The 25,768-nt window shown below is 38.4% G+C and overlaps 1 non-coding gene across 1 annotated transcript; it reads right to left on the reverse strand.

Moving 5' to 3' along the window:
* Positions 1-7,125: 7,125 nt before the first annotated feature.
* LOC141462107 (5.8S ribosomal RNA) lies at positions 7,126-7,280 on the reverse strand. Its single transcript, XR_012463108.1, has one exon. It is a non-coding gene; the product is annotated as a 5.8S ribosomal RNA (ribosomal RNA).
* Between the last annotated feature and the right edge of the window lie 18,488 nt (positions 7,281-25,768).

Here is a 25,768-nt window from a genome sequence, read left to right on the forward strand (position 1 = left end):
GAAATGGCGGTAAACCGTCCAGGAGAGAGAAATGGCTTTTTGGCGATGAAAAGTAGATATAGTGAATTCGTATAAATATCTCGGCGTTAATCTGACTCCGCAACTAAGTGTAGGTAAATTTTTGGATGGTAGATTACTAAATGCGAAAAGGGGTTAAATTCTGTCTGGAAGTTTTTTATAGCTAATAATGAAGTTCCTTTTACGGCAAAAATGGAAATGTTTTATGCGGTCAGTCGAGCCATTATGTGCTACGGGGCACAAGTTTGGGGGGTAAATCGTATAAACAAGTAGAGCAATTGCTAACTTTCTTTATTAAGAAACTATTGAGATTGCCGCGAAATACCCCGAACTATATTATTAGCTTGGAAACGAAAGTGGCCCCAATGTTTACGTACACCTTACAGTTGCACTACAATTATTATTATTATTATTTTTTTTTTTTATTTCTGTATTTATACAAAGTTGTATTTTACAGGAGTTAACCTTTTACTGTACTGTTACAATTAAGAATACAAAAATAATTGAAATAGACAAACTTTTACAAAACTTAAAACAAACTTTTACAAAACGTAATTTAACTGCAGGTGAACTTAAAAAAACAAAGAAAAAAAATGAAACTCAATAGAACATAAACTGTTAGTAAATAGGAGTCTAGGAGGTATAAAATCATAAATAAAACCTTCGCATTACTGGCTGAAATAAAAAACATTACACGATAGTTCAAGTAGGCACAGATTGGAGTTACTCCTGTAACAAAGTACTACGTAATTTCATTGCGCTAGTAATAAAGTTATACACGTTAAATACTTGAGCTTTGTTTGTACATACAAGAATGTTTGTTAAAGAAAGATCATCTAGTCCTTGGTCATCGCCAGTTGTCATGGTGAAAAAGCCCGAGGGAAAGTACCGTTTTTGCGTCGATTATAGAAAATTAAATGCAGTAACAAAAAGAGACGCCTACCCTTTACCATATGTAACCCAGATTCTTGACAGATTGAGAGATGCTAAGTATCTGACTTCCTTAGATTTAAAATCAGCTTATTGGCAGATTAAAGTAGCAGAAAAGGATCGAGAAAAGACTGCCTTTACCGTGCCAGGACGAGGATTGTATCAATTTGTGCGCATGCCATTCGGCCTACATAATGCACCAGCCACCTGGCAGAGGTTCATTGACACAATCTTAGGGTCAGAACTTGAGCCAAAGGTATTTGTGTACTTAGACGATATAGTTATAGTGACACAGGATTTTGATCCCCATATTCAAACAATGGAACAAGTTTTAACCAAGATCCGAGATGCGGGACTTTCCATAAATTGGGAAAAGGCACAGGTTTGCCGAGCAAAACTATCCTACCTGGGATATATAGTTGATGAAGATGGACTACATGTGGATCCGCAGAAGGTGGAATCCATATTGCAGTTTCCGCAACCCAAGACAGTAAAACAAATGCGACGTTTTCTAGGCTTGGCTAGTTGGTATAGAAGGTTTGTTCCTCACTTCGCTTCAGTAAGTGCTCCCTTATCAGAACTCCTAAAGAAGAAGAAGAAATGGTGTTGGGGAGAAGATCAAGATAAGGACTTCAAGGAATTAAAAGAAGCTCTTGTGTCCGCACCTATTCTTATGTGCCCAGACTTCAGACGACCGTTTGTGCTTCAAACCGATGCTTCGTCGACTGGCATTGGGGCAATCTTATCCCAAATTTTTGACGAGGGCGAGAAACCCATCCCCTATGCGAGTAGAAGTCTTACGAAGAATGAGCGTAACTTCTCAACAACCGAACAGGAATGTCTAGCGGTCCTCTGGGCCATAGAGAAATTCAGGCCTTACTTAGAAGGAGCAGAATTTACAGTCCTCACAGATCACCACTCTCTCATTTGGTTGAAGAATTTAAAAGATCCGCAAGGGCGACTCGCCAGATGGGCATTAAAAATGCAACAGTATAGCTTCAACATACAACATCGACCTGGTCAAGACAACGCAGCTGCAGATGCACTGTCACGTACTAACGAAGACAGGCTAGCCACTATCCAGATTTCCTTCACTGATGTGGATGATTGGTACATGAAGATGGTAAGGAAGGTAACAAAGAACGCTGCAAGTTACCCAAGCTGGAAGGTTGAGCAAGGCATGAAATTGTATAAACGGGTCAGAGATTCAAGAGAGCAAGTGTTAGGTGACGAATGTAGATGGAAATTGGTGGTACCGAAGACTCAAAGAAAGGATATTCTAACAGAATTTCATGACAGTCCCCTTTCAGGACATCTAGGTGGTTTCAAGACACTACACCGCATTAAGGAGTACTATTATTGGCCAGGCATGGCAGCGGACGTAGCTCGATACGTAGCGCGTTGTTCGATCTGCCTCAAAAATAAACCATCGCAACAAGCTAAAGCAGGTCTTATGGGACACCAGAAGATAGTGACACAACCCTGGCAGTTGATATCCATAGATCTGATGGGACCTTTACCCTCTTCCTCAAAGCAGAATAAATATTTATTAGTAGTAGTTGACTACTTTTCTAAATACAGTATATTACTACCGATGAGACAAGCTACAGCTAAAGGTGTCAACAAATTGGTGGAAGAGCATGTATTGTTGAAGTTTGGAGCCCCTCAGTTAGTTGTCTGCGATAATGGAACGCTATTTAAAAGCAAGGAATTTCAAGATCTAATGGAAGAGTACCGATGCACCTTGTGGTATATGGCTGCTTACCACCCACAGGCAAATCCGACGGAAAGAGCTAATCGAGTGATCAAGACCATGATCTCTTGTTACACAAACGATAACCACAGGCATTGGGACAAAAACCTAGCAAAGATCGGGTTTGCATTACAAACCGCCGTTCACGAAGCTACTGGAGTTACTCCTGCTTTTTTGAACTTCGGTAGAGAACTCAAGAGGAACGGAAAAGATTACCCAGACACCCTTGGTAATGACGGTGAACATCAAGTTCCTGATATTTCGAGAGAAAGCCGCAAGGAACAGCTACAAAAACTTCCTCTTTTATACGAAGAAGTGCGAGATCGACTTGCGAGAGCGTATGAGAAGGGCCAAAAGACCCACAACCTTCGGAGACGGCCGGTGAAATATCGACGTGGTGACATCGTCTGGAAGAAAAATTTCGCTCAGTCCGATGCGAGTCAACATTTCACCCGCAAACTTGCACCAAGATTTGTGCAATGTAAAGTGAGTCGAATGCTGTCTGATGTTATACCTGAATTGGAGGACTTGGACGGGAGAAACTTAGGGACTTGGCATGTGCAAGATCTGAAACCGAATCCTTCGAGTCCTTAATATCTATTGTACCTTCCAAACCCTTAGATCCTCTCGGCGGGACGTTCCGTCCTGGAGGTAAGGGGGGGAATATTACCCGAATATATTCGGGTAATATAGATAATTTATATTGTTAATACTCGTATAAAGAACGGCCGGAAACCCCTTAAACGATGGGGGAACAGGAGACCCTTAAAAGGTGGGGGAACAGGAGACTAGTGGACGCGGAGGCCGAGAGAGGGGAAGTTTTCATGTTAGACGGACGTCCATAATACGGTCAATACCGGATTTTTTGTTGAGGAGCTTTCTCTTCAGTAAAGAAATAGGCAAACAGAAGTACCCTGCCAGCGTACTTGCCTGGAAGAGTTTTCCCGGCAGACCACCTCTGAGGGATTTAGGGAAACGCCTATCACCTACGTGGACGACCGGAAGCGAGGAAAACAAAACTGTGAGACAATTTTGTAATATTGGCCAATAGTATATTGTTAATTTAGTTTAAACTGTATTTGTATTTTTTGTATTTGTTTTTTTGTCACTTTATTTTAAATACATATTGCGTTTTGTGTTTGATATTACCTTTTATTGTTCTATTTTTCTGTTATTGTTTGTTATTATTTTCCTGTTTTGTTTATGTTTATTTTAATTTTTTTGTGGTTCGCTGTTACCACTTTATTAACAGCGTGACGCCCAGCGATTGTCGGTTTTTAAATTAATTTCTTCCCGTATTTCTTTGCTTTCTCTTCGATTCTTTTTTTGGTCATTTAAGCCACCCACCCCCTTCTCCACTGAGCGAGGTCAGGCCTTAATTATTGCCACCAGTTTTGGGGTAATACTGGGAGTCAAAAAGGACCCCCAGATACTTCACTTGCTGTGACCATCTTAAATTTGTCGTTCCCAAAGAGACAACCGGAGGGCGTTCGGGGTGCAATTTACCTTTAATTAGCATGGCCACTGTCTTCTCACTAGAAATCTCCAATTTATATTTGGCACACCATCCAATAACCCTATCCAAAACAGAGCAAAGACGGGATTCAAGATCGGTCCTACTACAACCACTTACCGTTAATACCAGATCATCCGCATAAGCAATCTTCTGTGTGTATGTCCCTAAATCCATGCTCAACAAATCGTCGTAAACCATATTCCAAAACACCGGACCACAAACTGAACCCTGAGGACAACCCCTGACAACAGTCCTCTGCACCTCATTAAAAGCAGAGTTTATAACCACTTTTCTATTAAACAAATAACTATAAATAAGATAATATAAATTAACCGGACAAAACCTACAACGCAGCTGCTCAAAAATAGCCGGCCACCAAAGATTGTCAAACGCCCCCTTTATATCAATAAAAACAGCCCCAACATACTTTTCCGGTGACTCTCTAGCCTTTACCAAAGCATGCATGGCATCCTCCGAGGAGCAGCCCTTCTTAAAACCAAATTGGGAACTCGACGGTAACCCAAATGAACAATACCGCCTCATCAGCCGTGCCACGAACAAGCGCTCCAAGACCTTTCCGGCGATCGGCAGCAAACAGATGGGCCGACAGGATCTACATTCATGTGTCGGCTTATCATTGGATTTTAATAACAATTTTAAGCTCCCTGACTTCCCAGCATTGAGGGAAAATTCCCAAAGCCAAGCATTCATTATATAAACTGGTCAAAACTTGAGGGCACACTAACCAGACTCTTCTAAGAACCTCAACCTCCATCAAATCCAACCCCGGGGATCTACCCACCTGGCATTGACTGATCGCGGTTTCTATTTCCAAATCATCGAACTCCGGCTCCAATGTAGGTGACCAATACGACTGAAAAGATTCTCTCAAACTGCGTTGAAAATCGGAATCATCCAAAGGAGAATCATCCGGTATTAAAGAGTCCAAAATCACCGACACAGTTTCAGACCAGGTCATAGACGCTGGTCCACCACCAGGGGGTCTCACAGAGGACAAAACTATTTCAAGGTTGAGCTTGACTTGCAAAGCAAGAATCAAGCGCCCTGGGAATGCGGGAAAATCTTATACATTGCTGCACAATATTTTCCATCTTCCCTAAAGTAGAGAATATAAAAATTTACAAAACTCAAACTCTTTACTTTCATTTTGCCTATGGGTTTATAGGCCCAATGACTTGCGTACACGCTAGTCCGTGTTTCAAGACGGGTCGGATAAGAGCTTGAACCTGAATCGCTGCCGACCGGTGATAATAAGCACAGTCCTAGGAACAGTTTACCAACAGTAGGCGGAATAGTTAACCGGTTAAAAATCCGAATTAAAATTATTTTTTACCAACCCACTTGCAAACAGCCATATTTTAGGACACTTTCCATTATATATATTTTTACATATATATAATTTCATGTGGCTCAACACCATAATTCGTTACTGTCAATTTTATCCAGTATATAAAACGGCTAAAACTGTTTTAAAGAAAATACCTTAACGGTATAACTTAGAACAGACATAATAGCCAAATACTTAGAATATTTATTGACAGGTCACAACGTCCTACTAAGGGAGAAGTGCGGTCCACCATTACCCTTGCTATTCAAATGAGAGCGACCAAACCCACTATCACAGCTGTTACACTGAATAGGGCGAGAGGCCATCTCAAATCATTTAAAAGTTGAGCAAATGGTAAGACGTGAATCTCCCCTTCCGGATATTCAGGTCTTTTCCGTTTACCCCTGAGCGGTTTCACGTACTCTTGAACTCTCTCTTCAAAGTTCTTTTCAACTTTCCCTCACGGTACTTGTTCGCTATCGGTCTCGTGGTTGTATTTAGCCTTAGATGGAGTTTACCACCTACTTAGGGCTGCACTCTCAAGCAACCCGACTCTAAGGAGAGGCCCACCCGAAATAGACATTTGCCAACAACGGGCCTGGCACCCTCTCGGGACCGTGGCCTCGTTCAAGATGGACTTGGGCGAAATGCACATATCTTGGGGTTAATTGAGCCCTCCCAAACACTACATTTCCCTAAAAGCAATGCTTTTGGGATTCAGTGCTGGGCTAATCCCTGTTCACTCGCAGCTACTAAGGGAATCCCTGTTGGTTTCTTTTCCACCGCTTACTAATATGCTTAAATTCAGCGGGGAATCCCACCTAATCTGAGGTCGAAATATTTTTTTAATTTTTTTTTTTTTTTTTCCTTTCTTGCAAAAAATTACTTTGTTCTATAATTGCCTTTAATATAGTTAACATTAATAACAAATCTAATTACCTGGGATTTATAGTATAATTGAAAAAATTTCCATTTATTTATAAAATTTAGCAGCAAATTTACAAGTAAAACTTTATTAGTGGATCAAGTTTTTCTTTTTTTTTACAAATAGGGAATAGAAAAAAATTCGCCTAGACTATATCTAACTAGCGAAAATTTATTAAATTCTTTTCCCTTTGTAATTGTAAAAAAATTGAAACAAAGAAAAATTATCTTTTTTTCACCACTTAATACTTGCAATAAAATTATATTGCCACTAACCAGGTTATAGATTTTTAACATTATTGATTGTTTAAAAAACTATATTTACATTATAGAAAGCAATTTTTAAGTAATGACAAGAAAAAGGGGAAAAAAAATAAATTATAAAGTATTTAAAAATGCTGAATTACTATAAAAAAGATGTGTACTTTTTATAGAAAAAAACAGGACATTTCATTTTTTTTCATATCCTTTTTCCTTTAAAAAAAAGTTATATAGCAAAAACCCCAATATACAAATATACTTTGTGTGTGAGAGGCTTGCTGCTACTACTAGTTTTAAAGAAAAAAAATAATGGGATGAAAAAAAAACTTGCGCGCACTATTTTTATATAAAAAATATATGCTAGCAATTATTTAACGACCCTCAGACAGGCGTGGCCCTTGGATAGAATCCCAGGGCCGCAATGTGCGTTCAAAATGTCGATGTTCATGTGTCCTGCAGTTCACATGACGACGCGCAGTTTGCTGCGTCTTTCATCGACCCACGAGCCGAGTGATCCGCCGCTCAGGGTAATAATTTTGTTTTAAAAAATAATTGCAACTTTTCTTTTTTTATAAATTTTAATATTTAACCTTATAAGGTTAATATTAAAAAATAAATTATTAACTTTCACGCAAATATGGTTGGAAAATTAAATCTACCATAAATGCAAGAACTAAATAATTTTTTTTCTTTATTAATGATCCTTCCGCAGGTTCACCTACGGAAACCTTGTTACGACTTTTACTTCCTCTAAATGATCAAGTTTGGTCATCTTTCCAGCGTACATCAATACCAACAAAGTTAATAAAGAATAACCGCCAGTCCGAAGACCTCACTAAATCATTCAATCGGTAGTAGCGACGGGCGGTGTGTACAAAGGGCAGGGACGTAATCAACGCGAGCTTATGACTCGCGCTTACTGGGAATTCCTCGTTCATGGGGAACAATTGCAAGCCCCAATTCCTAGCACGAAGGAGGTTCAGCGGGTTACCCGGGCCTTTCGGCCAGGGAAGTACACGCTGATTCCTTCAGTGTAGCGCGCGTGCGGCCCAGGACATCTAAGGGCATCACAGACCTGTTATTGCTCAATCTCGTGCGGCTGTAAGCCGCCTGTCCCTTTAAGAAGAATAAGTGTCGCCGGTAGCATTGATACCGGTATCGTCTAGTTAATAGGCTAGAGTCTCGTTCGTTATCGGAATTAACCAGACAAATCGATCCACAAATGAGTCATTAAAGGAACATCGGCGGATCGCTGGCTGGCATCGTTTATGGTTAGAACTAGGGCGGTATCTAATCGCCTTCGAACCTCTAACTTTCGTTCTTGATCATTTAAGACATACTTGGCAAATGCTTTCGCTCTAGTGCGTCTTGCGACGATCCAAGAACACCTCTAACGTCGCAATACGAATGCCCCCGCCAGTCCACATTGATCATTACCTCATATTCCTAAAACCAACAAAATAGAACCGAGGTCCTGTTGTATCATTCCATGCACCACTATTCAGGCAGATATTTCAGCCTGCTTTAAGCACTCTAATTTGTTCAAAGTGAAAGTGTCGGCCTACCTCGACACTCGTTTAAGAGCACCGAAGTAGGAGAGATCGGCCAACAAAAGTACACACGACGCTAACATCGGCCTTTAAAAGCCTAATGCAGCATCGTGGACGTTTGAGACAAGCATGACTACTGGCAGGATCAACCAGAGAGTTTTTAAATCCTCCTTTAGAGAACATATAAAAACAATCTTGAAGATTTTTCTTTTATTATAGTTTTAAATTTTGCTAATAAAAAATAAAACATTTATAATAAAAGTTTGTTTTCGATTACAAATAATGATAATTTTTTTTATGAGGAAAAAAATATTCCCCACAAAATACAGAACTATTCAACTTTTTGTTTCCTTTTTCCAAATTTAGCATTATTGCGAAAAATAAAATTTTCTTACTTTAAAAATAAAAATTAGTTTTATTAACAAAATCTTTTTAACTTTAAAATATTATGTAATATACGATATAAAGAAAATTTGTCGCCAAACTATTTTTTATTATAGGTAACCAGTTTGCCGCTATATATTTTCTATGTGAATGTTGCAAAGAACAAACACACAACGGCTATAGCTGTAACACAAATTATACTAGCAATAATAAAAATTAAAAGTAGTAGGTAATAGAATTTCTACCTGCTTGCTGTAAGCGACAACAACACATAAGCAGGTAGAATGCACCATTCTTAAACATATAACTATCTAAACTAGTTTACCATGTATATATATTTTTGAAAATATATATCGTACATATAATCTTTTACACACGTTTATATATATGTATATACAAATACTTGAAAAGAACATTTTTATATATATAATCTCATCCAAATTATATAAAAAATATATAAATAGAAAATAGAAGAGAGCTCGCCTATCTATCGAATCAAACGCTGCCCTTTAATCTATAAAAAAGGTATATATCTTTTTATAGCCCATACTTCACTTGTATTCAACTAAATTGGTCAAAGTGAAAATGTTATCAGCTGTGCTCCTCCCCTTTCTAACTTCCTTTTGCCCCTCACTCTCCTCCAGAATGACATCCTGAACCACAACTTTATCCATCAACACTTCCAACGTCTCACGAATACTTAAGGTATATCCATCTCCATTCCTTACCGATTGGACCACATCCCTACTCCCACATTTACCCATCACCATCTTGTACTCAAGACCCCACATACTATCTTTACTTTCCTCAAAAGCAAAATTCTTCCAGCACTCTCTTTTGCCTTTTCTAATTATCTTTACATACCTTCTCCTGTATGCCTTATACTTTTCTCGTTTCCACTCCCTATCCTCTTCTCTCACTTCCCTCTGCATATTTCTTCTTTTCTCTGCCAACCTTTGCCTCATCTTCTCCACCTCCTCGGTCCACCACACCTGTTTTCGTGGTTTTCTACGAAAACCTCTACCACTCGCCTGTCGAGCCGCATTTAATATCCTCTCTTGCAATTTTCCAATTCCACCCCCCAACACCTCCACATACCTATTCCAACTTATTCTTTTCTTCTTTTCCCTTTCCTTAATACGTTGCTGAAGAGTTACCTTAAACACTATTAATCTATGATCACTTCCTAAGTCAGCATCTACCACTTCCCAATTTCGTATCCTACTACATATCTCCGCTCCCCCCAATGTCACATCAATGTTGGTGGCCGCACTCTCATTATCAAAAGCCGTTAAGGAACTTGGTCTATTTAACACTATCAAATTACCTGCACTTAAAAACTCCTCCACAATTAAACCCTTTTCATCCGATCTTCCAGTGAACCACATACCCGACTTAGCATTTACATCAGCACCTACTAATGTCCACTTCCACATTTCTCCAACACTCCTCTGTATTCTCTCCAATCGCACTATATGCTCTGCTGTTGGATCCGAGTACCGAAAGTACCCAGAAACCAACAACAGATGCGGCTCCACCAAACCACAACCCAACAATCATTACACAAGTCACTATATTTAAAAGTTACCAAATCAACATTCAGCACAATTATCGCAGCTAGAGGCCTCTTCGACTTGTCATCCACTAAAACACGATCCCTCAGTCCGAAACCCTCAACTCTTCCTTTCCGTACATATGGCTCCTGAATTAGCAACATATCCAACCTTCTCAGCTCTGCCTCCCGCCTCAACTTATCCATAGCCAACGCGCCCTACCAGTATTGATCTGTCCAATTCGCAACTCACCTACGCCAGGTATTCCAAAAACACCCACTCTACTCATACCTGGTCCTTCTCCGCTGTCTTCTCAACTGGACACCCACTCCACCAAGCAGGATGACCATCATTTTTAAAATCCATCCTCCGACAGTTTGCACAGTGAACTTCCCCCCTACTGCATCGAGATATGTGATGACCCTCTTCACCACATCTTGCACATGTGAACCTCTCTGAGTGCCAACCTACGGCACAGCGCGCGGTCCTTCAGACGCGCGCGCTCTCCTTCAGCTTCTGCACACACTTACACTCACAATCACACTCACACTCACACGACCATTCACACAGGTAGGGAGTAGGAATAAGTCACAGTTAATTTGTTAGCTCTTTATTACCAACTGACTTATTATTCTACATACACTCAATATTTACAAATTCTCTTACTATCGCGGAATGCCAACAACATAAAAACCCTGGAATAACTTTAAATAATAACCAAACTATAACGCAAAATAACTAAAAACCAAATAAACTTAACTTCTTCTAACTAAAAAAAATAGATATGTTAATTATTAAATGATACGAGTTAATGGCCGAACCCTGGTGAGTGGTTAAGGGTACACAGAAGGCTTATTCTGGAGTCAGGCTCACCTCACGCCAAATCGGGTAGAGATATAATTCTCAGCAACTTGTGGACTTAACTCGGCACTGGCTTTACACCTTCTGCCTCCGTCACTCCTCCCCACCACTCACCAGGGTTCTTACCTTACTGCACTTTGTACTCTACCTCCTCTACATATTTATTATTTACGATTATTATTATTATTATTATTGCGCACAACCAACACTTTACATCATTCCCCCCTTTTGAAAAGTAGAGTATCTGTCAAATTCATCCTCTACTTTTACGTCCCCTGTCTTCGTTTTCTTTATTATGTCGTCTTGCCGCTGGTGGACTTCCTTCCTCTTGATATCTTGGCCGGCCTTGGCAGCATCTCTGATGTTGTGAAGCCTGCTATCGTTTTCTTGTTCTCTGCGACTGCGCCTGTGTCTCCGATGTTTCGGTTGCCCCAGCGAGGATCGTTTCCGTCTCTCTCTGTTAAGCCTCTTCGTCCTCTTTTTTTTTTTTCTGGACGCTCTGCCCCTCAGAGAGGTTTGCTTCTTTCGAAGGTTGCCCTCACACGCCGGTGCCACGTGCATTTCCTGTTTTGAGTTTCTCTGCCAAATGCTCCTCCCCTCAACACCCCTTTCCCACTCAACCAAGTTCCCCACATTAACTCCTAGTTTTTCATGTTACTAATTCTCGTATTGCGTCTTTAGAGCTACGTTAACCTACTTTAATAAGCTATGTTCCCCACTTTATGTTCTAGTACTTCAGAAGGGTATATGGGGGGGGTCAGGTATAGTCATTCACTCCATTCATTCTTCGCTCTCGCTCGTTTCCCTTTGCCTTTGCCGCCTTCTGGGCCGTGTGTTCACCAGCGTGTATGGTGACCTAAATGGTGTGGAAGGACCGTCCGCATCTGTCATCTCTCGTCCTCTCAAATTATATGGGGACCGCTCTCGTTCATGTACAATCCGGCGATCGGGATGCCACGTTGGATCGGCTGGGTCTACGACTTCCGGGGTTACTCTCCCCCCTATGGTTTCTCTTGTAAACCCGCTGAGTTCTCTCGGGGAAGCCACCCTCTTTCTCCCAATCCCATTTCCGGTATCCCACTTCTCTTCCTCGGCTTGACCGCTCGCCGTTTCCTCTTCGGTTTGTTTTTGGTCACTTTCGGAGCTAGTCGCACCGTCATCACTTTCCTCGAAGGAGTGCCCTTCCCTACTTGCAGGTAATGTTGCTGGTATATCCGCTTCATTTTCTCGACCCAACGCCGGTTTCAAACGATTCGTGTGCACTACATATCTACCCCCTGATTTGAGAGCCAACTCATAGGTTGTAGGAGCAATAACCTCAGTAATGACATGTGGTCCTGTCCAGGGTTTATGAAATTTTTTCGCATGGTGGCGGGGGACCGCTGGTTCTAATAAGTAAACCCTTTGTCCCATTCCGAATACCCGTAACTCTTTCCCGCGGTCATGTGCTCGGGTCCATCGTTCTCTGGCTTTTACCTCTGTCTCCTTCGCATCTGCGTAGGCCTGAACCAGTTTATCTTTTAGGGTCCGCGTGTATTCTTCTAGATCATGGTTTTCCTCCCTCAAAATGTACGGACAATCGAATGGTAATTCCGGCTCCCGCCCATAAAATAAGTAATGCGGTGAAAATCCAGTGGACGAATGGATGGTGGTTCGGTAAGCCATTAACGCATAGGGAATCCACTCATCCCAATCCTGCCCATCCCGGCGAACATAATGGGCTAACGAATCTACTAGAGTGCGATGCAGACGTTCTATGATCCCATTACTTTGGGGATGATATGTTGTTGTTTGCAGCTTTTTGATTCTCAGTTCTTGACACATCGCTTTGAAAAGTTGTGACACAAAGTTTGTTCCTCTATCCGTTAGAATGCACCTAGGTGCCCCATGTCTTAAAATTATCTCTTTTAATACTGCTTTGGCTGTTTCTTCGGCCGTCAAACTTCTTAAAGGCACCGCTTCCGCGTACCTAGTAAAATTATCCACCATATATAGCAAATAACGGTAGCCATTCCTACTTTTCGGAAATTCGACTATATCCAGCGAGATTATTTCTAGTGGGAAGTTTGCCGCCTCCACCATTCCTAAGGGATTTGTTAACCCTTTTGGAGTTTTTCGGGAGTTACACGAATGGCAACTTTTCACAAATTTCTGAATATCCTGGTCCATCTTTGGCCAGTAGAACTGTTCTCGGATCCTAGCGGCAGTTCTTTCCGCTCCCGGATGCCCCGACCAGGGAGTGTCATGATGGGTTTTAATCACGTGGAAGCGTAGCTTGGTTGGTACCATGATCTTCCACCCTTTGCAGTTATCCTCGCCTTGGGTCCAATACCATAACCCTGAATCCTGTGCTACTTTGTCCGGGAACTTGTGTCTGGCACCTGTGCACCATGCATCCCGTTCTTGTTCCCGTTTCCATCTATCCTTTTCGGTAAGTCCTTTCTGAGCCGCGCGGTTCTATATCTCCTGCGTTTGGGTTATGGCCTCGGCGCGGCTTAACCCATCCGCATTTTGATGTTTCACTCCCGGCCGATGCACTACTTCGAAATCGAATTCCGATAGCCGCAGCGCCCAGCGGGTCAATTTGGCCGAAGGGTCTTTTAGGTGCAGCATCCACTTCAACGCTGCATGGTCTGACAACAATGTAAATTTACGCCCGACGAGGTAACACCGAAATTGAGCCGTTGCCCACACTACCGCTAACAACTCCCGTTCCGTTGTTGAATAATTTTGCTCTGCTTTATTAAGCTGTCGGCTGGCATAAGCAACTGGTCTCTCATGGCCTTCTCGAATTTGGGATAAGACCGCTCCTATCGCTACTCCGGAGGCATCCGTGGCTAACAAAAAGGGATCCCGGAAGTCGGGATATATCAAGGCATCCGAGGAGCATAACACTCCTTTCAGATCGGTAAAAGCCTCCTGCTCTTGATCACCCCAATGGAAAGTCTTATTTTTTCCCAGCAATACAGTTAGTGGTTTGGCGCGTTCCGAAAAGTTTGAGATAAAACGCCGGTAGTATCCAGCAAGCCCAAGAAAGCTTTTAACGTCTTTGGCGGATGTCGGTGTCGCAAAGGACCTCACAGCCGACACCTTTCCCGGATCGGGTTTGACTCCCTCAGACGATACTACGTGACCGAGATATTTGACTTCCGTCTGGGCAAACTTGCATTTAGCCAGATTAATTTTTAATCCAGCTTCCTCTATTTTTTGAAATACATGGTCCAGCCTCTCGCAGTGTTCCCTCAGATCCCGGCTATAGATTATCACATCGTCCAAATAGACCATGCACTCCTCTCCCTTCAAGTTCATTAGGAGCTGGTCCATCAACCGTTGGAAGGTTGCAGGTGCATTGACCAAACCAAATGCCATGCGTCTATATTCAAAATGGCCCCCAACTGTTGTGAATGCGGTCTTTTCGCAATCCTCCTCACGAATGGGTATCTGGTGATATCCACTCGCGAGGTCGATTGTGGAGAAATACTTACTTTGGCCCAAGCTCTCTAGAGTTTCGGAAATAATGGGCAAAGGGTAGGCATCGGTTTTCGTTATTTTGTTCAGCCCCTGGAAGTCGGTGCAAAACCGGTATTGGCATTGGCCATTCTCGCCTCTTTTTGGTACCAGCACCACAGGGGCTGACCAAGGACTCGTGGAAGGGACGATTATCCCCTTAGCAAGCATATCGTTTAGATGCTGCTTGACTAGGTCTCGTTGATGGAACGGTACTTTATATGGTCTCTTGGCAATGGGCCCCCCTTCTGTTGTTTTGATCGCGTGATGTACCGGCAGCTTACATCCCTCCTTTCCTGGTTCCCCGAATACTCCCGAGTACTTCCATAAGACTTGGAGTAGTTGACGACGTTCCCTTCCCTTCAGATGGGCCAGTTTTTCGCATATTAATTCCTCCAAACTCCCTGCCCCCCTCTGGGCTTCCGCTGTAGCCGCAACCACTGTATGATCTACTGAAGCAGGAACTTTCTCCGCGAAAGCCAATATCTGACCTTTCTCTAACTGAATTGCCTCCCTTGTGGAATTGATGACTTTTATCCAGACTCGTCGTCCTTCTACTCGGTTCACACTTCGGGCAACCCTCACTCCATAGTGTAATTGTTGAACGGGCTCCAACACCCAATCCCCTTCTAGACGGCCGTTTAACTTGCCCTCAATCATTTGTTCGTGAAAAGGTGGTATCGAATTAGCGCCCACAGCCTTAACTGTTTTAGGTGATAGGAGTGGAGAGTCCGCTTCCTCTGACACTTCCCTCTCGGAAGTCGTGCTACCCAATATTTTGTGAGGTTCCTCTCCTTCGGGCAGTATTACCGAGGACACCGGTTTTCCTTCTATTTGGACAGCCCCATTTCCCGCATTGATTATTACTCCCAACTTAGTCATTAGGTCCCACCCTATAATGTCGTCTCCGCGCGTTGTCACCTTTGCAATGACAAAGACATGGTGTACTTCCTCGTCTCCAATTTTACACACCAACTCCTGTTCGCCTAGGATGGGAATTGTTCCCCCCATAACCCCTGTCGCCCTCATTTCCGAACTACCAATTCGTACTTCCGGGATTGGCAGCTTAAGTATTGATATCTCGGACCCACTGTCAAGGAGCAATTGTAACCTGTGTATGCCCACTTCCGCAGTTAACAACAGGCCTCGAAGGCGCGTTGATGAGACGCTGGGTACGAGTGCCGGAGCTGCCCCTAATAAGGGTGGGCGATCGACGGTGGGGCATCCATCGAGCCCTCGCCTTTTGGGTTAGTTCCTTCCTGAGATCTGGTGGCCGCTACCTTCCTCAGAGTGGCTCTTTTATCACATTCGCGCGCATAGTGACCGATTTGCCCACACACATAGCAGGTAACTGAACGAGCAGTACCACCTTTCCGCGGGGTGCGGACGTTAGGGGCTAAAGAACGTTGTGGACGTCCAAGAAAATTAAGTGTGCACGATGAAAGGGTCATAGTGAGAAAAGTTAAAAAAAAATCCAAAAATTAGTGCTCCGAAATTGGCGGATGAATATTATTCTGAAACTGGAAGACAAGTAAGTTCATGCACAATTAGAAGGTGTTTGAAAAGAAATGATTTACATGGAAGAAGGGTTCGGAAAAAAAGTTACATCAGTAATGCTAATCAAAAGAAAAGATTAGAATTTACTAAAGAGAATATAAACAACCCCCCTGATTTCTGGAATCGAGTGATTTTTACTGATGAGTCTAAATTAGAATTATTTTGTACCCGAGGAAACCAAAAAGTATGGAGGAGGAAAAATGATGCCATGAATGTTAAGAATCTCATTCTAACGGTAAAATATGGTGGCAAATTAGTCATGGTTTGGGGGTGTGTGAGTGCCGGTGGTGTAGGCTTTCTTGAGTTTATTGATGGTATTATGGATCATGTGAAGTATATAAACATTCTGAGAAGGAATCTTCACTCTAGTGCAAGAAAATTAGGAATTGGGCAAAATTTTATTTTCCTACAAGACAATGATCCTAAGCACACCGCATGGAAATCTAAAATGTGGATCATTCACAACGTTCCAAAGTGGTTGGTGACACCTCCGCAATCACCTGACATCAATCCAATTGAGCATGTTTGGGGGTACTTAAAAAGAAAAGTACGCGAACGTCCATCAACTAATTTGCAAGACTTAAAGGACACAATCTTGGAAGAATGGAATCAAATCCCCGCTTCAGTCACACAAAAATTAGTAGATTCCATGCCACGGCGCTTGGAATGTGTAATAAAGGCTAAAGGGGGGTCAACAAAATATTAATTCCTAAAAGATATTGTTTTTGTTATAAATGTGTAATTTTCATATACCTAGTTGTGTACGAATACTTTTGATACATATTGTTTTTTCGTAACCCATATGTTTTTTGTATATTAAATATTTATTCATTTTTAAAAGACGTTAAATGGTAAAATTTCAATTGATATGATGTTAATAAAACAATTGTTGGGCAAAGCGTTTTATTTTTTATTTTTTAACTCCAATTTTGTGTATGTTTTCTGAATAGATTGCAGGTGTACGAATATTTATGACTCTGACTGTATATACTTCAATTGTTAAATAAAGTTTATTCTATTCTATTCAGTCTAGCTCCTTCTAGGTCTGCCTATTTTCCGTCTACTCACCAGTCAGTCCTTCCACAGCTTTTTAACTCATCAGTAAAATGGAAGACAACGTATATTAAAACTGTCCGGTAGGACAGTTGTATAAGGGTTGATCATCAAAAACTGCACGAAAAAGCGTAACGTTGAAAAACACCAAACTTTGACAATTTTTTTCTCTTTTTCTATAAAAGATAAAATTCCCAAATTTTCTTTAAATTATAGGGCAAACCCTCCTTTATAACTGTAATTTTTTTGCAACAACCCAGATCTAATAGGTTTCGAGAAAAAAGTTGCCAAAAATGAGCAAAAACGGCTTTTTCAAAAAATGTTCTTGTTCTTGTTCTTCTTCTTCTTCTTCTTCTTGTTACCTTTTTTGTAAACAACGTAGCGCCTAAACGCGTGAACCGATTTTCATGAATGAGGTGTCATTCGATTCGGAATTTTATGTAGATGTGCCTTTTGGGGGTCTCGACGCTGTACATCGAATGGGAGAGGAGTTAGCCCTCTTTATGTAAGGCCCCCTCCAAAATTATTATTACTAATTACTCTGTAAATCTTGGCCCGATTTTGATAAAATTTGGTAGGATGATAGGGTTAGGGCTCCCCTACGTAACATTAAAGCGACGATCTGCTCTTACACTTGTTAAGGGGAAGTATAGCAATCGTTGCAAATTATCGACACGTGAACCGATTTGCATGAATGAAGGGTCATTCGAATCGAAATTTTGTACAGATTTGCACTTTAAAAGTCTCGACGCCGTGCCTCATAAGGAGGGGAGTTTGCCCCACCCAAATAAGGCCCTTTCTAAAACTATTATTACCAATATTTCTATAACGCTTAGTCCGATTTTGATAAAATTCAGCTCGAATAAGTGGTTAAAGCTCCTCTACGTTGCTGATGCTCTTGCACCTACTAAGAGGAAGTACTGCAATCATTTAAATTATCAATGAGTGAACCGATTTAAATCAATGAATTGTCGTTCGATTAAAAGATCTTTGCCTCTTTGCCTTTTAGGAAGAAGTACTGCAATAGTAGTTTATTTTCCTTACTCCTCTTAAAAGGAAGTACTGAAATCGCAGTTTAATTTTGCTATTTACGTACAAATACCTTCCTATGTCATTCAAAACGCTTTTTCAAAAAAATTGTTATTGAGGATGGTTTGGGGGAACGCAACTATAATCATTCTTTAAAAAGATCTCTCCATTGGTAGTTACGGTTCCGACTTAACACCTTATCAGGTTATAATGATAGAATTGTTTATTCCAAATTTTAAAAAAATCTGTAAAGAAGATATGTAACTTTGTAAAATAAACAAAAAGGAAAATCTATCCAAAAGGTACAAAAATCTCCTTAACAAAAACTTACAGTTTAAAAAGTTAAGTATAAGGGTTGATTAAACGCCAAAAGGTACACAAATCAGCGAGTACCCAACATTTCATTAATACTTCATTAATAGTTAAGTAATTCTACTGCATTAATTTTCATTAATAAGTTATTTTTTAGAATTTATTAGATGTCACAGACCCTTATGCTGGCCACTTCATTTATAATATTTTTTTGTTATAATTATGATAAATCACATAAATATGTACATGCATGTTAAAGTAGAAAAAGACAAAGTTAGAGTAGGCTACTGTCTTGAATTCGTCTTACCGAAATATTCGTGAGCACAAATAACACACAGTTAATAACAAGTAGATTATTCAACAACAATTATTCATTTCTCAATTGTAATTTAATTTAGTCCCCCTAATTTTACTTATAGTAAAATACTGGAATAATTAGCTGCCCTAAAAATATGCATATCTTATTTACTTTATATTACATATATACAACATTGTGGGATGAATACCTAGATTGAGAATGTAATTGAAGAAAACTATATTATTTGCGATAAAGCCAGATAATTATTATCTATTATTATAAACGTTTGACTACTACATAAAATAACAATTACTTTAATCAAAGAATGAACTTAAACCGACGATTTTTATTTAAAAATAAAAATAAATAAATAAAATAAACAAAATCATTGATGTAAGTTTTTTATAAAAAAAAGTTTTTGAATTTTTTAGCCTCATAATTTTTTTTATTTTTTGTTACGTTTTTCTTTTTAACCTGTAATTAATAGTTTTATTATTATAGATAACTAGATATTACAGTCAATCTACAGTGCTACTTGAACATATATTTTGTAGACGAAAATGGCCAGCATAAGGGTCTGTGACATCTAATAAATTCTAAAAAATAACTTAATGAAAATTAATGCAGTAGAATTACTTAACTATTAATGAAGTATTAATGAAATGTTGGGTACTCGCTGATTTGTGTACCTTTTGGCGTTTAATCAACCCTTATACTTAACTTTTTAAACTGTAAGTTTTTGTTAAGGAGATTTTTAGATGAGGCCATTACTATTACTTTTACTGATTATTTGATTATCAAAATTTTAAACAAGTAATCAATTAAAGGGACTTCATATATTTATAATTTAGAAATCAATTTTTATTAAAAATAGGTAATAAACAATACCTATTCAATACTAAAATTCCTTTTAACTCCGTGATTCAGATTATAACTGTGATAGACCAACAAAGTTTATCTTTTTTTCTCTCAATTTGAGTGTTATGTGAGTATAATGTAATGATTATTCAAAATAAAGAGCGTAGTAAAGATAAAAAAAAAATAATTTGGAACAGAGTTAAGGTGCCTGTTTATTGACATTTATTAAGCCTTAATAAAATACTTAATAATCACTGCAGAGGATGGTTAACTGCCTAGAGAGATATGTCACCCTTTGGAATTTGAAACTCAACATGGGCAAATCGAAAATAATTGTATTTAAGAATGGAGGTAAATTGGCCAAAAATGAGAAGTGGTATTTTCAGAATAAAAAAATAGATGTTGTAGGACAGTATAAGTATCTTGGTGTTACGATCACCTCTAAGGCAAGTTTTAATGTACACTTGAAAGAAAGAGTAACAAAAGCCAAGCTTGGGCTCGGCATGCTGTGGAAAATGTTTATGGAGAATAATAATGTTAGCTTCGGTTCGAAACTGCGAGTGTTTAATACCGTAAGTCGATCCATAGCGTGTTATGGGGCTCAGGTTTGGGGAGGTGTCTGCCATGAGGAAATTGAAAAGTTGTTCCGTTATTTTATAAAAAAACTGTTTAGACTGCCAGTGTTTGTGCCGTCCGTATTTATATATAGGGAGGTTAATTACATGCTAATTTTTACACACACTCTCAAGTTACACCTAGACTATGTGCTAAAAGTATTTGATATGCCCAGCTGGAGATTATCTCTGATTGTAGCGAGAGAGACTGTTACTAAAAATATATTCTGGTCTAGTGACATTAACAACCTGTTGACTAAGTACGGAATAGGTGTGATAACTGCAAATAATGTAAGTAATTGGGACCGATGTTTTCGGCTACTGAGTGACAGTGTGCGAACTGAATTTAAAAATCAATTTAATGAGAAGGTAAATGATTATGATCAGTACCCCATTTATAGGGAATTAAAATGTGACCTAGGTTCTAATCATTATTTGCAGTGTAACGTCCCATTGGACCAAGCGAGATGGATAATGAGGGCTAGGGCGGGCATGTTAAATTTAGGCCATCAGTCTGCATTTTTTGATGACAGTCCGTTATATTGCGAACTATGCGGGTGCTACTTTTCGGGCCAAACTTATCATTATCTGGCAGTTTGTACCCGTTTTAGTGAATTGAGGCTGAAATGGTTTGGTAGTCAGCGTGTATCGGGACATACTATGATGGAGTTATTAAATGGCAGACATTGGTCTTCTCTAGCTAATTTTTGTAAAGCCGCATATGCGTACTCACAAGTCTGCTAGTGGTAATTGATTATATATTTTGCTAATTATGTTTTTACTTATTTTAATCTGTTATTTGTAATTTGAAAAGTTTAATTTTGTCGAAATTGAAGAATATGATATTTTGTTAAATTTTACGTTACATTTTATCCATTTAAGTTGAATTATTAGTTTACTTTTCTTATATATTATTAATTTATTATACGACTCTACCAACGGTCAGAGACCATGGTATTGTCTTTATGTAAAAAAAAAAAAAAAAATTTAAATTGGTAATTTTCTGGTTCCTTTGTTTTCTTTTTTGCATCTTAAGTGTTATTTATTTTATGATTACCATGTATTAATTGTTCTATCAGTGTAGTAATAAAGACGTTCAATTAATCAATCAAATAATAAAATACATTTCTATATTAGCAGAAAATATTTTATTGACAAAAAATGGCCAGCATAAGGGTCTGAGACGTGAAATAAAATGTAAAAAATATTAATGAAAACTTAATGCAGTAAAATTTTACTTAAATGAGATCAATTGTTGCATAAGTACAATGGATTCTTTTTTTAAAATCGTGTGCAAGGATGCATGAAGACGCTGTTCACAGGGGAATGTTATCAGAAAACCTTATAGTAAGAGAAATCTTTTATAAAAATGGGGAAAAATTAGAAAAAAATTTAAATAAAACATAAATTTGTTCAAAACGTTTCTGAATTGCTCAAATTATTACGAGCTGAAATAGGAATGAAATGTTGAATCAGTACCCATACTTGCTGATTTGTGTACCTTTTGTCGATCAACCCTTATACTTTTAAACTGTATGTTTTTGTTAAAGAGATATTACTTTGTTTTACAAGAAAATAGAGAAAATGAGTGATGAAAAGTTATTAAAATCTACTCTTGAAGAAATTTTCAGTAAAATCTCTTGCATAGAAAATAAATTTGAAGATTTAAAGAAAACAATGGAAAGTGCGAATGATAAATTTTTGGCAGAAGTTAAAAGTACTGTAGTAAATATGAATACAAATAATAAAAATTTAGAAAATAGAATTCAGATACTTGAAAATAAAAGAGTTGAATTGGACAAAGAGGATAGTTTATGGAAATCAGTATTTTGGAAAAAGAATAATTTAATTATGTATAATCTGAGAGAAAAGGAAGACGAAAATCTTCAACAACTCGAAGATAGTGTAATGAGTATAATAAGAGACAAACTATCAATCGATATTACTATAAAGGAGATAGACTGGATTAAAAGAATTGGCAAGAAGGAAAAAGTTGTGAGAAATCGTCCTGTCCTGATTAAAGTAATTTCTTATAGAACAAAGATAGAGATATTACGTAATTGTAATAAGTTGCGGGGCTTGAACATATCTATATCAGAGGATTTTCCTGTTTCAGTTCGCCAAATTAGAAAAGAGTTGCTCTTTTTTAAGAAAAAGGCGCAAGAAAAAAGGAAGAAGGCTTTTCTTCGTTATAATAAATTAATTGTTGAGGGACAAGTGTTTACCCTCGATGAATTAAAACTAATGCAGACAGCATCCTCCAGTGAAGTATTATCTGATGAATCCGAAAAGGAGACTAACATCGGAAACGGGCGCTAATGGCCATAGACGTCGATGCGCCTGCAAAAAAAAAAAAAAAAAAACATCGGAAACGTTACTTCCTATGACGTACAGCGGAAAAGTAAGATCAAGAAGAAGGCAAAACAAGGGATTCGAGGTGAGAAATGTTCATCCAAGGCGAAAGCTGCTGGTCATTCTGCGAGCGGCGGAAGTAATGTGGGCAAACAGATTGCTAAAAGGACGAAAGCACATTCAAGTCCGGAGTAGCAACCACAGCAATTGCAGGCTTCCTCAATGGTAGACAATTTTGGTTATTTAGTTAATAATGATATATTTAAAGCGAATTATTCTCGAAAAACCATCACTATTTTGTTTTGGAATGTACACGGGATTGATAATTTTCTTCATGATTACAATTCTTTTTTGGGGTTTGCTTTTCTTTGTCTGTCCGAAACATGGTTATCTTCGCAATTCAAAAATCCACCGACGTTTTTTAGTGATTATAATTGTTATTTTTCTAATGCGACAAAAGAAAAAATTAAAGGCCGTCCAAGCGGTGGCTTATTAACATTGTGTAAAAAAAGTTTCGTTACAGAGGTTGTTGCATCATGTGAATTTTGGAGTTTTCACTTGGTTAAGGTGTCTCCTTCTTTAATAATTGGTTCTATTTATTTCAAACCTTCCATAGAATTAGATAAAATTTTAGAAAATTTAGCTTCGGTATTAGAAGATTTAAAGTTCAAATATGACAATCATATGATTGTTATTGGAGGCGACTTTAACTGTAGGGTGGGTTCACTAGACCAATGTATTAATGAGTTTACAGAATATTCGCAGTTATTTAAATATAGATCAAGTACGGACAAAGTGCATAATACTAAGGGCTCTAAACTAATGTCGTTCATGGATGAAAATTCCTTTTTGTTGCTAAACGGGAGAACGATCAGTGATAATCCTGCGAACTTTACTTTTGTATCCCCCGTAGGTATGTCAGTGAATGATCTAATTTGGACTGATGTTGACCTATTAACCTTGGTTGGAGATCTAATAGTTTCGGATATTGTAACAACAACTTCGGATCACTTACCACTAAAAATTAGAACTGCTAATTAACAACCACTCCTCTGTCAATAAATATAAAATTAAGGGAAAAAATTGTAATAAAACTTTGTGTTGGAGTTCAGATTTATCTTTAACTTATTTAGAAAATATGAAATTTTCATCTAATATATGTGTTGATTTCAGTAAAAAGTCTACAGATGAATTAAATAATAATTTGATCAGTGCTGTAACGGAAGTGGCTATCAATACTAACATGATTAAATTTGTAAACAATAAGATCAATAGTAATCGATATCGCAAACCATGGTTCGACACAGAATGTTACACTAAAAAAAAGTTATTACAAAAGAAGTATAGAAAATTAAAAGCCAAAAATATGGAGCCCAATATGTTGCAAATATATTTGAATGAAAAAAAGTTATATAAGAATTTATTAAATACTAAAAAATTGGAATATAATCAGATAATGTCTAAACAGCTATCTGAATGCTCAAATGTAAAACAATTTTGGCAAACTGTTAATAAATTAAAAAATAAAAAGTTTAATACTAATCCAATAAGTATTAATGATTGGGAAAAATTCTTGTGTGAGAGATACAGCCATGTTTCAGTAAGTAAAACTTTGATATTTGACACATTTCATCCCACTCTTGATCAGTACATCACGGAAGTTGAAATTTTATCTGCATTAAGGAAATTAAGGTAGAAGTGGAAAAGCTCCTGGCTCAGACATGATTAGTAATGATTTTTACAAAAATTTGCCTTCTAATTGGTTATTATCAGTCTGTGTTTGGCTATCATACCGATCGGACGTGTGTTCAAAGTTCAAAACAGACTAGTGCTCTTTTAAACTTATTACATTTCTAGTGTATCATTTTCGTTTTTAATTTGAAAAATTAGTGTTAAAGGTGAAAAATTTTGTGTCAGAAGTTTTGTATCTTTATTTTTATTATTACATTTTTTATTTTTTATTTTCCTAAAGTAAGTTACTGGTTATTATTTTTATCACCTAGATTAAGGTAAGTGTGTAAATAATTGTAAATATTATCTAGCTATAATGGGGGAGAACAGTGGGGGTGGGATACCCCCAGATAAGGGTGTGAAGGAATTCGTTGAGGAGAGTATGGAAGGTGTGGAAGGATTGGAAAAGGTGGGATTGGACAAATTACCGAAAAATAAGGAAACTATTAAAGAAAATGTAAAAGAAAAGGAAAGTAGAATTAAAGAATTTTATGAGCCGAGGGATACCGGGCCTTTTCAGCTTTACATAGAAAGCAAGGGTGAAGGCGAAGGTATAGGCAGGCTTCATCCCATGAAAATAGGGCAGATAATACTGAAACATCATCCTAATATTGGGAATAGTATTACTGATATTGAAAAAGCGGGTAAAAATAGACTGAAAGTCATTTTAAAAAATGGGAGTAGTGCAAACACATTACTTGAATCCCCAATTTTAAATTCTAAAAACTTCGAAGTTTACATACCTCAGTTTTTAGTAAGAAGAAGGGGTGTAATAAGAGATGTAGATATCTCTCTTGGAGAGGAGGAAATATTGGAACATGTGAGACATAACCTGGGGGCCAATGTAAGATTAATTAAAGTGAAAAGATTTTTTAGAAAAGTTAAAGACGATAGTGGAAATATTACTTTAAAACCTACTGGAACAGTTTTTCTAACATTCCGGGGACAGAATCTTCCGCAATACGTATATATATATTTTTCTAGATGCATGGTTGAACCTTATAGTCAGAAAGTAGTGCAATGTTTTAAATGCCTACGATATGGTCATGTGAACGCGCAGTGTAAGGGTAAAGCTCGTTGTGGTAATTGTTCGGAGGAACATGAGGAAAATACTTGCCCAAATAAAGAGTTGAAAAAGTGTGTTCACTGTCAACAAAACCATTCGTCAACTGATAAAAATAAATGTCCAGAATATTTGAAACAAAAAGCTATTAAGGATATAATGTCAACCGAACATATAGCGTTTAGAGAGGCAAAACAAAGAATTGAAACTAGAACCTTTTCTAGGGCATTAATGCTAGACTTAAAACAAGATTTCCCACCATTGACCCCTTATAGAAATGAAAATAATTCTACAAA

Source organism: Rhodnius prolixus, unplaced genomic scaffold (assembly GCF_049639745.1).
Source record: "Rhodnius prolixus isolate KJV_2025 unplaced genomic scaffold, Rpr scaffold_12, whole genome shotgun sequence".
NCBI lineage: Eukaryota > Metazoa > Arthropoda > Insecta > Hemiptera > Reduviidae > Rhodnius > Rhodnius prolixus.